At 51.8% G+C, this 15,279-nt stretch overlaps 1 protein-coding gene across 1 annotated transcript in view; it reads right to left on the reverse strand.

Annotated features, from left to right (window-relative positions):
- Positions 1-8,409, reverse strand: part of Cdh5 (cadherin 5) — a 29,094-nt gene extending 20,685 nt beyond the window's left edge. Inside the window, exon 1 of the mRNA XM_090357531.1 lies at positions 8,326-8,409. The gene's annotated coding sequence lies outside the window, so the exon portion shown is untranslated. The remainder of the gene's footprint in view (positions 1-8,325) is intronic.
- Positions 8,410-15,279: the final 6,870 nt, after the last annotated feature.

The raw sequence follows: 15,279 nt of genomic DNA on the forward strand, positions 1-15,279 counted from the left end.
CAAATATTAGAGCCCATAAGAAGAGGTGAGTGGGGTGAAAATCTTGGTTCATAACACTGGCTTCATAATTTCTAGGCACAATGCAAAAACGGAATTAAAAGAGCCCTTTATCTCAGGGTTAGATATCATTTGTATGCTGGGCAAGGGCTCTATGACTGAGCTCCAGCACCCCCATATCCTTTCAAGTCTCTGAGAGAATTTTAAACCATGCCTGAGGCCCTTTGGAAGTGCTGGCATGGAGCAGCACACAGGTTTCACACCCCCATTAAGAATATGGAATAGCCACAGATCCAGGTCCGGTTTCATCCCCACGTCTCAGGAATAAGGATTTCCTTGTCCACATCCTCAAGTTTCACCAGGCCTTCTCAGCCCTCGTCCCATCTGTGTCCCCATCCCTGGTTCCCACTGTTACTGACCTGTAGCTGCTTGAAAGGTGCAAGGGATGGAGTGGCCTGGAGAGAGACACAAGGTTTCACCGCGAGAGGAGGAGGAGGGGCCACCTCCTCTGCTGTCCTTTGCCCCACCCAAGGGAGGGCTGGCCTCTGTACATCACAGGAAATTTCTAAACTCAAGTAACATTTCCTCTGGTGCCCTGGCGCCAGGGTGTTCGGAGGGAGGAGGACCAGCTAGCCTCTGAGTCTGCTGACTTTAGCAGTCAGTGCTCCTGCCCTTGGGCTCTGTCTTAGTCCCTGAAGGAAGTAGACTCTTCCAGTCTAGAAATAAGGAGTGGGCCCAGAAGGCAGGTGTCAGATGCCTGCCCCAGGCCTCAACTTCCTCAGCCACTGACCAGAGAAGGTCCTGATGAAAGAGACCTGGGAGCCCTTGGAATGGGAGGGGAGTCCTCCAGGCAGGAGGAAGGAGAGAACAAAGGAAAAAGGAGGGAGGGGGGGGGCTTTAAGTCCTGGCCAGGAAGTCTGTCCTGACTCAGGGAGGCAGCAGAACTCACCCCTGACCCCACCTGGCCAGCCACAGGCACAGTGGCTCATTTCCTTCTTGGCCCAGAGAGACATTGCGAGTTTTGGATCTTTGAATTTCCAAGTGAGAGACAAGTGGGAAAGGGAAAAGCCAAACAAGTGGAAGGGAAGTGGAGAACTGGGGAGGGGGAGGAGAGCGGGAGGGAGAGCTCCCAGGACTCTGTGTAGGATCTGGTGAGAGCTGCACTAACTGCTGACTGTATGCCTATGTCTGGGCTCCAATGGGATGCAGCAGAGGGGGAGACAGAGACAGAGACAGAGACACAGAGAGAGATAGTGAGACAGACACAGAGACATAGAGAGAGACAGAGACAGAGAGAGAAAGGGAGAGAAAGGGAGATAGAGATAGAGAAGTAGACAGAGACAGAGGCAGAGAGTGACAAAAAGAGGGACAGAGAGAGACAGAGAGACAAGACAGAGAAAAGCAAAGAGAGAGGGAGAGAGAGGCAGAAGCAGAGGCAGAGCCAGAGGCAAAGAGAGACAGGGAGAGGCAGAGAGAAAAGCAGAGCTAGAGAAAGAGAAAGAGGGAGAGGGAGACAGAGAGATAAAGAAATGCCCTGGAGCAGTGTGTAAGTTCAACCATGAGAAAATGGAACCCTAAGCAAGTGGGAATTCAAACAGGTCATAGCAGCTGGGTATGTGCATGTACACACACACACACACACACACACACACACACACACACACACACACACACACACACCGTTAGTCCCATGGTAATAGCCTGAGCTCTATGAACTGACTCTGCTCATTAAAGTCCACAGTCATGTGTTAGTTGTTCTACTAATGGCTGCTGCCACCCTGGGAACCCTTTGCTGGTACCACCCAGCCCTCTGCTGGTTCCTAGGTGAGCACAGGAGACTTCTTGGGGCATCAGCCTTGAAATTCCTTCCTTCCCGTGAGCCTTACTGATGATGCCTAGATGTTGGCTTAAACATCTTTGGGTGGGCTGGCACCATGAGGCACTGGTCTAGCATGCTCAAAGACTTAGGCTCTGTCCCCTGGGGCAAAAAAATCCCCTAGTGGTCTTTCCTGCTCTCCGTGTCTCAGCCAGTCACCCCCACTGTTCCTGAGCTTTGGTGCTCAAGACGACTGCTCTACCACTTTGAGCCACAGTGACATTTCTTGATTTGTTGTTGTTTTTAGTCGTTCTTTGGAGATAAAAAAGTCCTCAGATCTCAGTCTCCTGAGCAGCTAGGATTATAGATGTGGACTATTGGGGTAGGCAGAATGGTTATCTTTGGCACCTGTATAACGTAATTCCATCATTGTCCCACACTAGAGCCAGGAGCAAGTCTAGAGCTTCTCTTTCTTGTCAGGAGTAAGGGTGGGATGGGTAGGGTTGAGGGTGGAAAGGAACATGGGGCTTACAGCCCTGAGTACCAGCCCTGGTGCATCTCATTTAACCCTTGCACAGCCCTGTCAGGTAGTAGCCGGTAGTAGCCCCACTCTAGAGGTGAGGAACTGGAGGCTCAGGCAGGTGGAGTGAGCCATCTCAGGGCACACGGTGGCTAGAGTGAACTCTAAGCAGTGTTTTCTGCATCACTTCTGTCAGCAGGGATGGATACTTACACATAATGCCATTCACTCTTCTCAGTGCTCGATCTCTTGAGATTAGCCCCTTCCTTTTCCTGTTGTTCCCAGAACCTTCCAGGATCAGGAAAGGATCATTCCAGACTCACAGATGAGGAGATGCAGGCTCAGAGACCCACAGCTCATTGCGGGCTGTAACTGACGTCACCTTAGTCCCGAGACTTTACTACCCGAATCTTTGGGCTGGGGGCTGGGAACTGAAGAGTGACTCTAAAGACAGTCCCTGGGTACCAGATGAGGTGGCTTTTTTTTTCTTAGTACTCCTGCTGTTTTCAGTACTGTGGTGAGTCATGAGGTGCTTGATGCAGAGTCTCCTCATGGGATCTTAATTCCTACACCCACAGACCTGTGACATAGTCTCTTCCTTTTTCTTGGATTCAAGTTATGCGTCATCACTTTTCTGAAGCCCTCTTGGGAGCCTTAAGATGACAAAAAGTCACTTAATGAACACTCATAGATTTGCTATGCCCTTGTAGAAAGCAAACCCTGTCTCCAGTGACCCCTTAGGGAGCTGTGTGGAGCTTGGAGGATGAAAACCACCCGTTGTCATTGCTTTGTGTGGGGCCTGGCTGGGTTGTGCTGTAGTCCCTCATCAGGGCCCTGCCTTTCTTGTTCATCTGCCCCAGGATACCAGGCAAAGCCCCCTTTGTCCCCTTTTCTTTATGACCCATTTGATTTGGGGGTCATTTGAGGTGGGCTCAGCTTTTCATTTTCTAGATTGCCCTCTTGAGGGAGAAGGATGAATGATGGCAGGCAGGGAGATTGAGGAGGAGGGGGTTGGAGCTTCTCTGGGGACCTATAGCAAACCCTGACATTATAGCTAAATAGATAAGGAAGCTAGGATCCCTCACAAGCCAGTGTCCTGGGCTGGTCCTCCTCTGATCATGGGCATTTGACCACTTTAAGGGCCAAAGCCTGCTCTGTGGGGGTGAGAGAAGGGACAGAAGAATGTTCTGGACAATATACAGTACTTTTAGGCCACCCAACACCCCATCCCCTAACCCCTATCTCAAAGGAACCCACTCAAGTCTATGTCCTGGTGTAAAGGCACCTGCCCAGACCAGCTCAGCAGAGGCTTCTGTGTCTTTCTGCTCTACATGATCTACCAGCCAGATGTGGCAGCTGATGCAGCCCCAGGAAGAGCCTTCACCTCCCCAGCTGGCCTGGATGCTTAGCCCCAGCCCAGCTCCTTGCAGGCTCTGGTCTTCAGCCAAGAGGCTCAGGGTGGAGTATGAGGGGATGGGGCAGTGGGTGGAGATGGCCCTGAACATTCAGGGGGTAGGCTGCCCCAGGGCCTGCTCTATGTGTGGCCCAGGCCAGTTCCCCTCTGCACTATAGCTTTAGTCCCACTCAGGACAGAGGAGGGACTCAAAGGTTCTCTGACTCTCCCAGGGACCCCCCCCCCCCCAAATTATCCGTTTGAGCTCCAATGTTTCCAGCTGTGCAATGTCAGCTCCAGATACTGGGAGGGTAAAGGGTAAAGCCTGGGAATGTCAGGGAAGGGGTGAGGCTAAGCAGCTACGAGCTATGGGCCTTTTGGGATTTTGTCTTGGTTTGTAGCTCAGTTCGGTGGGGGTATCTTCTTCTGAGGGAGGGGGTGCTAGAACTGCTGTCTTCCTGAAGATCTGCATGGATTCTTTTTTTCTTTTCTTTCTTTCTTTTTTTTTTTTTTTACTATAACTCATCTTTTATTTTACTTAGATTTAAAAAAGTAAAATAAAAATATTACCTGCAAGGGTTTTCATTCAAAGAGTGTTACAAGAATGATGAATCTATAGGATGTTTCAAACTATTAAAGAAGGACTGGCACATTTCAAAATCTTAAACCATACAGCAAAGGATTCCTTCTCTATCTGTAATTTTGATACAAATGCCTGAGAATCATTATCAAAAACTAGTTTCAAATGTTTACTTAACACATTTTTTTTAGTGTAGATTTTATTGAACAGGTAATAGAACATTAACGGAAGTAAAAATAAACGTGTCCATTCTGTATATATTTTTTTCTGTTTTGTTGGTAGTATCATGTTATAAGGTTTTAGTAATAATATATATTTATACTCAAACTTATGTAGGAAACTTATGTAGTTCTTCACTCTTGGTGAAACTCTAGGATTAAAAAAAAACTTTATTTATTTATTTATTTATTTTTGCCAGTCCTGGGGCTTACATTCAGGGCCTGGGCAATGTCCTTGGACACACTTTGCTCAAGGTCAGTGCTTTGCCACCTGAGCCACAATATGCCTGGATGCTTTCTTGTCTCCAGTCCCTCACTGCTATTCCTCACGACGCTCTCTTCCCTCCTCGCCCTTGTCCGTTCAGTCAAGAGGAAAGCCAGAAGTTTGTGGAATGCACAGTGCTCCTCCTTGAACCCACAGGCTTTTTGCCCAGGCTGTTCTATCTTGTCTGCAATGCCCTTCCCCACTGGGCTCTACTTTTCCCAGCCCCAAGTCACCTCCTCCATGCAATACCCTGATTGCGAATTGTTTCCAGCAAGCATCTCAGCCTAGATAGGTTCTGGACTCAAGTGGCTTGGTCTCCAGTATTAGTCTTGCTCCTGCTAGTATTTCCACACTGAGGACTTCCAAACATGCCTGTATATTTTCAGACAATACCTAGGGTGATCAGAGAAGGCATAATGACCGTCTCACTCAAACAAGCTCCTTTCTGTCCCCAGATAGCTGCTCGCAGCCATCACATGGCCAGTTACACGACTATTAGTTTTACTTTTCTTTTTTATTTTTGTGTGTGCCAGTACAGGGCTTAACCTAAGGACCTGATGCTGACCCTGAGTTCTTTTGCTCAAGGCTGGCGCTCTACTGCTGGAGTCCTAGCTCCATGTTTGGAGATATGGGCTGGTCTGGTCGTTAATGGGAAATAAAAGAATCCATGGACTTGTTTTCAATCATGGTCCTTAAGGCCTCAGCCTCCTGAACAGCTAAGAGCACAAGCGTGAGCCACCAATACTCTGGCCGCTATAAAGATTTTGATTCTTTAGAGGTAATAAAATTATCTTTCCTAAGAGTTCACAGTGAAAATGGGGAACCACCTGAGCAGGGCCTCTAAAGGCAGGGCTGGCCAAGCAAGGCTCTTAGGCATCTGTTCACTCTGGTCCTGCAACCCTGGCAGGCATCACCAATCAATCACGGTACCCATTCCCAGTGAACTCAAACCCATTCACTGAATTCTCATTGCACTCTTTCAGGTAGAAATAGCAATAGACCAGACCTAGTTTAGAACCAATTTGTGCTACGTCTCTGGGCTCCAGTTTATCTCCATCTCCTAGGTAGTAGTTCTAATACTTCAGTCAGAGAACACACACCTTAGAGGGCCTGTTCCAGCCTCTCTGGGCTCTGTGGCCTTGATTGAAACTGTGAGGCTAGTCAGGGAAACACAGTGAGCCCTTCCTGTCTGCCTGTTTGAACTTGCCTATCTGCTTCTGAGCTGTGTGGCTCTTGGCCCATCCTTTACCCTCTCTGAACCTCAGCTTCATCTGTAATAGAGGCAATGGTAGCTGCCTACCCGGGTGAGAGGATTTGATGGCCCATGGATCTCAAACCCAGCACATAGTAGGTGCACAGCAATTGGGCAAGGTCCTAACCTCCATATACCCACCCCTTCAATTTGGTGGCTGTGGTATTAGCTGATCAGCTCTCATCTGGCCTCATTTCCTGGTTCTGTCCCCAAAGGAAGCCTCACTCACTGCAGGGCCCCTATAGCCCCCTCTTCCTCCTCCCGGTCTGTGTACCTGCCAGGATTGGATGGTCTGGAGGTCCCTGAATGAGTCCAGTGACCATTCCCTGTCCTAGAGGGATGTGGGGAGACGGAGGCTTAGATTGTGGAAGGGCTGCCCCGTGCCCCCTGAAATCCCCAGCTCTGCTTTTCCTCCAGGAAGTCATCTGTGATTTCTCCACCCAACACCAGCTCAGACCTAGGTTAGGACGGACTTTTTTATATTTCTTTGCCAGAAGCAAGCTCAGGGTGTGCCTGTCGGATGTGTCTCTTTCTAAGATCCCAGGAGCCAGGCTGGTCCTTGTGCTGCCTTCCGTGGCTGAACTATCTAATTTTCTTCTCTCTGAGCTGGACCGTGGATTGCAGCATAGGCTGTGGGGTCAGGAGGGCAGGCCTCACTTATACCCTGCTTCAACTTTGTACTAGCTGTGTGATCTAGCTCCATCTATCCAAGAGGGGCCTTCTGGTAGCTTCAGGTCTACAGAGGGGTACAGAGAAATGGTTGAGATAATAGGAATGGGTCCATGCAGACTGGGACCTGAGACCCCTCTTGGGACAATGGCCACAGCATCTACTGTGTGTCCTCAAGGCAGCCACAGAGCTATGACTCACTCAGTGAATAAGTGTGGCCCTTCTGGCTTCCTGCTGCCATGTCCGGCCCTTGTTTCTCTTCACAATGGTCTGCTGAAGCTACAGAGTGGGCAGGTTAACCCCTTCTGGGCGGGCGGTCGCCTCTCCTGGCGCTCAGCATAGAGAGCTGAACTCAGGACTGGTGGGCCTCCCATGCCTCAAAGCTTCTAGGGGTCCTTCAGGTCGACCCTTTCCCTCTAGAGTGGGGTCCACAGATGGCTGGGCTCAGCCCAGACAGGGGTGGGGCCTCCTGAGGATGAGCCAAGGCTTCTGAGCCTGTGCACTGGCCTTTTCCAGCCTCTTCAGTCCTCTGAGCTACCCAGGTGACCTTCCTGCCTGGATCAGCCTTCATCTTCCAGCATCTTGCCTGGGCACTGTAGGTGTGCACTGAGTGGGGAGCTGTGTGTTCTGCATGGAACAGGAGTCAGGTCAGGCTTCCTGTAGGAGGGGCCGGGTGAGTGTCCACTTCTCACCTGCCGGGCGTCCAGCCCCTGTCTGATGGGGAGGTGGGGGGTCTGGTGGTCTGTGAGCCTCAGCAGGCAACAATCCTAGTGACATTCACAGCCATCACCGGCTTTACTCCTTTTCCTCATCAGTCCTCCACTACAGCCACTCCCAGGGAGAAGTCTGAGACCTCAAGAAATGGTAGATGCCAGAAACAGCCTGAACTCTGGAGGACAGAATCTGGGTTCAAATCTTCACCCCAGGTCTTTTCCAAATCTCAGTCATCTTTCCTGAGAGATGAAAAGTCTAACTCCAAGGACTGCAGATAGCCAAATAAGGAGCCTCTTCGTTCTGGAACCTTCTATGTGCTTTACCCCTTGCTCTCATAGCAAATGACAAAGCCAAATGACAAAGCCAAACAGGATGCCTACGTTTGGAAACTTGGGGTAACCGTTTAGAAGGCCACATGGAAGCAGGGGACAGGGTGGTGATTTGTGCCCAGAGTCACTGACTCCAAGCCAGGCTTCCTCCTTCATCACGGCCCTGGGGGCAAGAAAGGGAGGCAATTTCATAGACAACATTGCCAGTGCCTGGAACCACAAGCCTCAAGTTGCCTATCCTGAGGGGTGGGGGGCACCGACCGAAGGAGGCCTGGAGCTTCCGTGTCAGGGCTCCCCACTAAACCCCAACACTATGCCTTGAGGGGCTGTGGGTAGGGGATAAGGAAGTAATGGCAGGCCTTTGTAAATCCTGACATCAGGCCACCCAGAAGCCAAGACTTGGAGCATGGCCTGCTGGGGACACATTTCCCAGCCCTGTTCTGACCCCAGAGAAGACTGAGTCTGCCCAGGAGCCCCCTGCCCCCAGTGCCAGATAGGGGAAGCCAGGGCCCTCCGGTCCTAGACCCATGGCCATGACGAGAGTAGGGAGGAGGGTGGGAGGCCCTACTCACCGGCGGAGGTGTCGCTCTGCTCTGTCCAGCAATCCGTCCAGGGCCGAGTGTGGTGAGCGAGCGTGAGTGGAGCTCCACTCTGGAGGGAGCCACACCCAGCCAGGGAGGGGGCCAGCCACCTCCCCTTCAGGTTTTCCAGTTGGCCCTGTCCCACTTCCCCGGGGATGGTTTCCTGTTATTGTTCCTTTGTGAGGGCCAGGCTGCCTGTCGCTGGGCCGCCCCATGGTGGGCGGCCCAGAGTCCCAGTTAGGCTGTAGCCTTTGACTTGCCTGGAACGTGCTCCAGTCAGACCCCAATCCCAGGCCTCAGCTCTGAGGCTTTGAGCCCAGATGCCTCTGAGAGCTCATGCCTGTACATTTAACCCTCCTTAGAACCCCCAAGGCAGATACTATCACCCCCATTTTACAGCCTTAGGGGTCTGGGGCTCAAGGGGTCTAAGATACTTGTCTACCAGCTGGGGTATAGTAAGGTCAGAAATCCAGCCTCATGCTATAGCTGCCTTGTCTAAGATGATGCCCCGGTGGGTATTAGATCTCTCAGGGGTGAGGTAGGAGAAGTTGTGAACAGACAGAAGCCAGCGTGCCCCAGGTCAGTTTCTCTCAGGCAGTGTGTTTGTGAGTTCTAATCTCAAGCTTCCAGCCTGGCTCTGTAGGGCCATTTAGTTTCAGAACATTGGATGAAGTCAAATGACCTGCTTGTCATGTGACCTCGGCCTGTCAGGTCCCTGCTCCCCAGCTGTAACTTCATGGCCTTGAGATAAACAAGAGCCAAGGAGGGGCTTGGTAGATAATGACGCTGAAGTGGGCCAGAGCCACTGAACCTAGCGATCCAACTGGGAAGAAGCCAAGGTTCTGCTCTTCTCCAGAGCCAGTCACAGGAGCTTTGCAAAACTACAGATGCCTGGGCCCTGCCCTGGGCCAGTCTCTGGGCAGGCCTGGGAATCTGGCCTTGGGTGAGTTGCCCTGTTTTCCTCCCGGTGAGTGCTTGGGAATTCCCAAACTTGTTCTGTTGTTCAGCTGGGCACACAGAGACCCTGGGAGGGATGGAGGGAGGGCCTTCCTCGGAGCACTGTGGGGAGGGGGAGGGAAGGGCGGAGCTGGCAGGCAACCTTGGACATGGCTGTTAGACCCTCTAAGTGAGATGTGGGGTTGGTCAGTGGAGGCTGGGAAGTCAAGAGTTTACAGCTGGTGTCTGAAGTCATGGGCATGGATCAGGAATCAGCCTTCTAGAAGATATTTGTGGCTCAGTAGCAGAGATCACAGTAATAAACTGGCCAAGGAAGCCAGGCAGAAGACAGTCTGAGGGGGGGGAGGGAAGGGGCTCAGCTGGGTAAGTCTCAGTACAGAGATGGCTCAGGTTTGACCACTGGATTGGGAAAATGAGATCACAATACATTAGGAAACAAGGCAACCAGAGAGGCTGATGGTAGAGATAGGCGACCAGGATGGACACAGCGTCCTGCCCTGAGTGGGAGCAGGGGCACGAGAAGGCTTTGTAAGCCACGGTGGCATGTTTGTGGGCGAGGAAGCCATGGGCAGGAGGGAGAAGGGAGGCCTGCTGGAAGGAGGGCCATGCTTGGCAGGCTCCAGCTGAGCGCTGAACCTTCCATCACCGTGTGTGGAATCCCGAGGACCCACACTGTGCCTCTGCCTGCAGGGCGGGCAGCCCTCAGACGAGCCCTGCTGCGGCAACTGCATCTCAGACTTGACACTGGTGCCAGACAAGGACAGGGCCTGTCCTGGCACCCTCTACTAACTCCCTTTGTCCTCCCAGTCCCTGTGGAAGTTGATTCTGTCCTGCCAATGGCCCTTCCTGTCATGTGTAAATAGGGAATGGTCAGGCAGGCATATGCCCTGGGCCCCAGAGCTGGGGTTGGAAACCCCAGAGGCAGGGTGGCTCAGACCCCAGAAGGGTGGCTAGTGTCCCCCACAGCCCCCCTGAAGATATGTACCTCATATCTGGCACTACCAGCCCCCTACTTCAATCCCTGTGGAAGCTAAGCGAGTAACAGGAGGGCACAGGGCAGGAAGTGCCACCGGGAGAGAAGGAGGGAGCTCTGGGCAGGCAGGAAACAAAAGGGATGGTCTGCTCAGCTAGATAGCTCTGGGCAGGGGGAGAAAGCAACAATGTGGGTGTGGGGGGAGGGGAATGTTGGAAGGAGGTGGGGGGTTAGGAAAGGAATGCTGTCTAGCCTCTGTCAGACAGAAAGCCCATAGGGAGCAAAGTGGGTTGCAGGCTAAGGGTCTGGCAGACCCCTGTGTGACACGGGGCAGCTGATCTGCCTCTCTGAGCCTCTTTTCTCCCCTGTGACATGGTCTTTGCATATTTGGTCTACATATTTGTAGTTCATTAGGTGATAGATTTCTAGTGTTCAGGTTGGAGAAGCACAGCATCTCTGGCACTTGGGGATACTAGGGGCGTTCCCCAGGGCGCCTCATTTAGTTCCTCAGGACAACGGAGGCAGGGATCCAGGTCTCCTGAGATCTCAGAGACTATGGTTGAGAGAGTGAAATTTCCTGTCTAAGCCTCAGACCTTCTCCCCTTCCCAGCTCCCAGACCCTCCTCAGCCTTCTCCTTTCTGATCTCACCTCCTCCACACCCTTTATCACCTCTGGATCACTCATCTGCTCCTGTCCTTTCTCCTACTCATGTGCCTCATCTGTGTGCTTGTCACCGCATACGGCACAGAGTCCTCCCTCCTTCCCTCCTTCCCTCCCTCTTTCCTTTTGTGTTTTTTCCCCCATATAATTGCTCTAGATACTGGAGACAACTCCATCTCAGGCCCCTACCAATCACCTGCCTAGGTGCCATCCCTGCCCCGGGCTCTGAGTCACTCACATGGCAGCAGTTGAGGGGTGGGGGTGCAGTGTTTGTCCCTTTTGTAAGCATACGTAATTGGCCCAGAGTGGCCCTGCCCAGTTTAGACCCAGCTCTCCTGTGTCTGCTGAGCCCCACAATATACTGCTCCAGCCTGTGGCTGAGCCACTCTGACCTTCTGCCCTGGCCTCCTCTTCTCTGCCAGTCCAAGTCTGCCAGCCTCTCTGGGCTTGGTTCAGATCACCACCCCACCTCACTCTCTAGCCTCTCGCCATCTCCAGAGCCCTTCAGACACTTCCATCACCCTTTGTTCACCCCTCTGGCAGCCTAATTCTTCAGCATCCAAGCCTGTTGGTCTCTCCCACCCTTGCAAGCTGGAGCTGCTTTTCCTAGCACAAGGTTGCTGAGGCTCAGAGAGGCTGAGTACCTTAACCAAGGCCATGCAGCTGAAGAAGCAGAGCCAACATTCCAACCCCCATCTTCCTGTTCTGAGTTCAACATAGAACCGTCTGCTTCCTGATAGCCTGGTATTGTTTGCCCATGCTTTATGCTCATTTATTTATTAGGAACCAGGCTTAACGATGCCCAAGCATTGCCTAGCTAGCTCTGTGCAGGCCCGGGGGTTACATGGAGATGGTCCTGCTTTGACTTGTTCTGCTCTGTCAGATGAGCGTAAGACACGCCAAGGGAGTCAGGCTGGTGATGCTCAGAGGAGGAGGGGGCTGGGGGTCCCTGAGCTGCTTTGAAATAGTAGGTGGGAGATTACCAAGCACAGACAGGGAAAGACCCCGGGGCAGAGGGAACAGCAGGGTGGGAGCTGTAGAGGCCTCTCTGGGAAGAAGCTTCTGGGATGGATTTCCGGGACAGGATGGAGATGCAGTAGACATGAGAGGCTTTGCAGACCATGCAGAGAGCACAGAGTGGGCAGCTGAGGGCAGCGTGTTCAGTGGGAGGGCAGGAAGCCCTGGGTTTTAGGTGGGTGGCCCTGTCTAGCCTATCACATCCTCATGTAATCACCTGTGAGACTGGGCTGCCTTGTGTGGGTCTTGGGGACAGGAATAGAGGTGAGAATTGAGGATATAGTTCTGGGAGTGAAGCAGGAGTAGGAAGTGGAGAGGCCAAGGCCAGGAAAGGAGCAGAGAGTTGAGGCTGAGTTCCCAGGACAGGAGAACAATGCCTGTCCTGTCCACAGCCTCCGGGAAGGAGGAGGGCAGAATACTTTCCCAGATGTGCCTTACTTTCCCCTCTAATGTCCTCAAAACACTGCAGCACGGGCAGAGACCTGGAGCTCTGAGGATGGAGGAGGCAGCATTGCCACACCACAAGGGTTCCCTGTGGCACCCTGTGGGGACCCAGCTGGGAGCATCTTCGGCTTACCTGCCAGTAGATCCCGGAGTGGCCACACAGCCTGGCTGCCTCAGTTTCCCCCTCTTGTCAAAAGGAGATGTCTGTGGGCTTTCGTCACTGGCTGCTGGAAGGAGCAGATTCATGTCAAGCACATGCATCATCTGGTCTCCAGTAGGTGCTCCCTAGACATGGGTCATGACAGGGTAGAGGAGCCCACGGCAGCGGTATCTGCAAGTGTGTGAGGATTTGTGCATGCCCAGGAGAGGAGAGAGGACTGTGCATGCTGTTCGTGTGTGCCTCAGGGGTGTGTTCGAGAATGGATGGAGTGGGTGAGGTACCATGTGAATTTGCCCTGTATTGAGTGGTGTGTGAACTAGGCCTCTGGCTCCTCCATTGGCAGAGGCCCAGCGAGGATAAGACCTTGCTAGGACAGGGTAGCACACGACCAAGAATCTGCCTCTCTGTCCGCCTGCAGGCCAGCCTGAGTCTGGCAGACCTGGCCCCATGGAAGCAGAAACTTCCTGTCTCCAGACCACACAATCCACTTGGCTTCGTCCATGAGGCAGGAAGATGGGTTGGGCTGGCTGTCTTGATGGGACAAACAGACATGGACCCAACACTAGGCTTGGAGGCGCAGCACCAGTCAAACCCCAGGATGCCAGCCATCTGCTTCTCTGGGCCTTTTCCAGCCATCTCTGGACCTCTGAGCTTTCTGGGATGGTCTGAACTAACCCAGAGACTGCCAGATTGATGCTACTTAGTACCTTGGTCTCAGTTTTTTCTTTGTGACATAATGGTGACTTGCCATGTTCAGCCGAATTCATAGGTAGCCAGACAGAGTCATGTAACAAATCTCTACATGATTAATAATTTCTGAGGACTCCTTCCCCCCCATACTGATATTAAGAAAGGATTGGGGGGCTGGGAGTTAGCCTGGTGGTAGAGTGCTTGCCTAGCATGCATAAAGACCTGGGTTTAATTCTTCTTTACCACATACATAGAAAAAAAGCTGGAAGTGGTGCTGAAGCTCAAGTGGTAGAGCTGTAGCCTTGAGAAAGTCCAAGGACAGTGCTCAAGCCCTGAGCTCAAGCCCAGGACTGGCAAAAAGAAAAAAAAGAAAAGGTGGGACAGGACATCTCTGGGAGGCAGCCAGGCCACTGGGAGGGAAGTAGGCGGAGGAGGATCTTTGGGCTGTGCTTAGGGATGTCTCCCAGGCTGGGGTTGTTTCTGTACCTTTCCTTGCCACCACTGGGTGCCTAAGGCATCATTTCCAAGAACAGCCCTGGAAGAGAGGGTTCCTAACAAGCCTCCAGCCCTTTTGTTCTTATGTTTTGTTTTTGAGATGGGGCCCTAGCTGGCAGGGCCCTGGGCTTGCTATACAGACCCTCTAGCTTGAGATACACTCCTTATGCCATTTATTCTCTGGTTAATTTTTGAAACAGAGTCTTGCTTTTATCCTACTCCAGACTGCGTAGTCCTTCTCTTTATGCTTCTCTCCTAATAGGGGAGGTGGGTACATCCTGAGATTTTCATCTCAGTGGCCTGGATGGAGACTGGACTTCATGGTTTTCTGAAGCTCCCAAGAGGACCTCAGGATCACCCTGGGCTTGGGTGGCCACCTTAGGGGGTAAAGGTCACTTTTAGATCCTTGTGAAGATGTCACTTCTGGGAGATTAAAGGGAGTACCCAGTAACGTCATTGAGAAGAGCAAGGTGCCTGCCTTTATATCTCCCCATTCTCCTATTTGTAGTTTTTGTGTTCCCATCATTAGCTTTTTTTAAAAATTATACTTACATAGCTTTACCAAAGGGGCTTCCATTGGACATGTCAATTCCTGGGCAGAAGGCCTCTTGCACAGTGCTTGATTCCAAGCCCTGTGTGACCTCAGCTGTACTTTGGAGAAGATGGTCCCTGGCATCGCCATCTAGTGGTTACCAATGAGAACTGACCAGCATCTTTAGTACAGAGCGAAATTTGCTTGCAATGGGGTGGGCTGTTTTTTTGTTTTGTTTTGTTTTGTTTTTTTGTTTGTTTGTTTTTGGTGTAGGTCTGTGGGTGGCTTGGAGGAGGGGCAGTCTCTTGGACTGGGTATCCACAGATCTGTGGTAGCACAATTGTGGCCCATTTGGCTGGTTTCTGGGAGCTACAGAGGAGCTCAGAAAGGGTCTTGGAACTGGTTTGATCTCAGGCCATGGAAAGAAAGAAGGCCACAGGAGAGAGGAAGGGGAGCTGCCTCTTAGTTCGGGGCACATCCCAGGCTGGACTTCTTTTGTCAAAGTCCCTTGGGTGGACAGAATAGATTTGAGGACTTGCACCTCAGGAAGCTCAGCCTTAAGGGCCATGGTCTTTGTTCTGTTCTCTGAATGCTATCTTAGCACCAGATCCCAGGTTCCTTTATTCCAAAACACATGGGATATTCCCAAGGATCACTAGCTGAGAGGGAGGTCTCCAGCAGTATGTCCCCAGGCCCACCTGGATTTGCCCCTTGTCAGTGACTTAGAAGATGCCATTCATTGTCTCCTGATGGAATCAACGGGCTAGGCAGACCCTGATGAGATGGGGAACGGAGTAGGTGACATATCAATAAAGAAGTGGTTCTAGTTGTACGTGTGGGTGTGCAAGTATTGGGCTTGAACTCAGGGTTTACATATTGTCCTTTAGCATTTTTGCTCAAGGCAAAATTGAGCTTATGGAGCTACAGTTCCACTTCGAGCTATTTGATGGCTACTTGGAGATAAAAAGTCTCAGAGACTTTCCTGCCTGGGCTGGCTTTGAACTGCACATCTTCAG

This window comes from Megascapheus bottae, chromosome 24 (assembly GCF_031878675.1).
Source record: "Megascapheus bottae isolate mThoBot1 chromosome 24, mThoBot2.hap1, whole genome shotgun sequence".
NCBI classification, from domain to species: domain Eukaryota; kingdom Metazoa; phylum Chordata; class Mammalia; order Rodentia; family Geomyidae; genus Megascapheus; species Megascapheus bottae.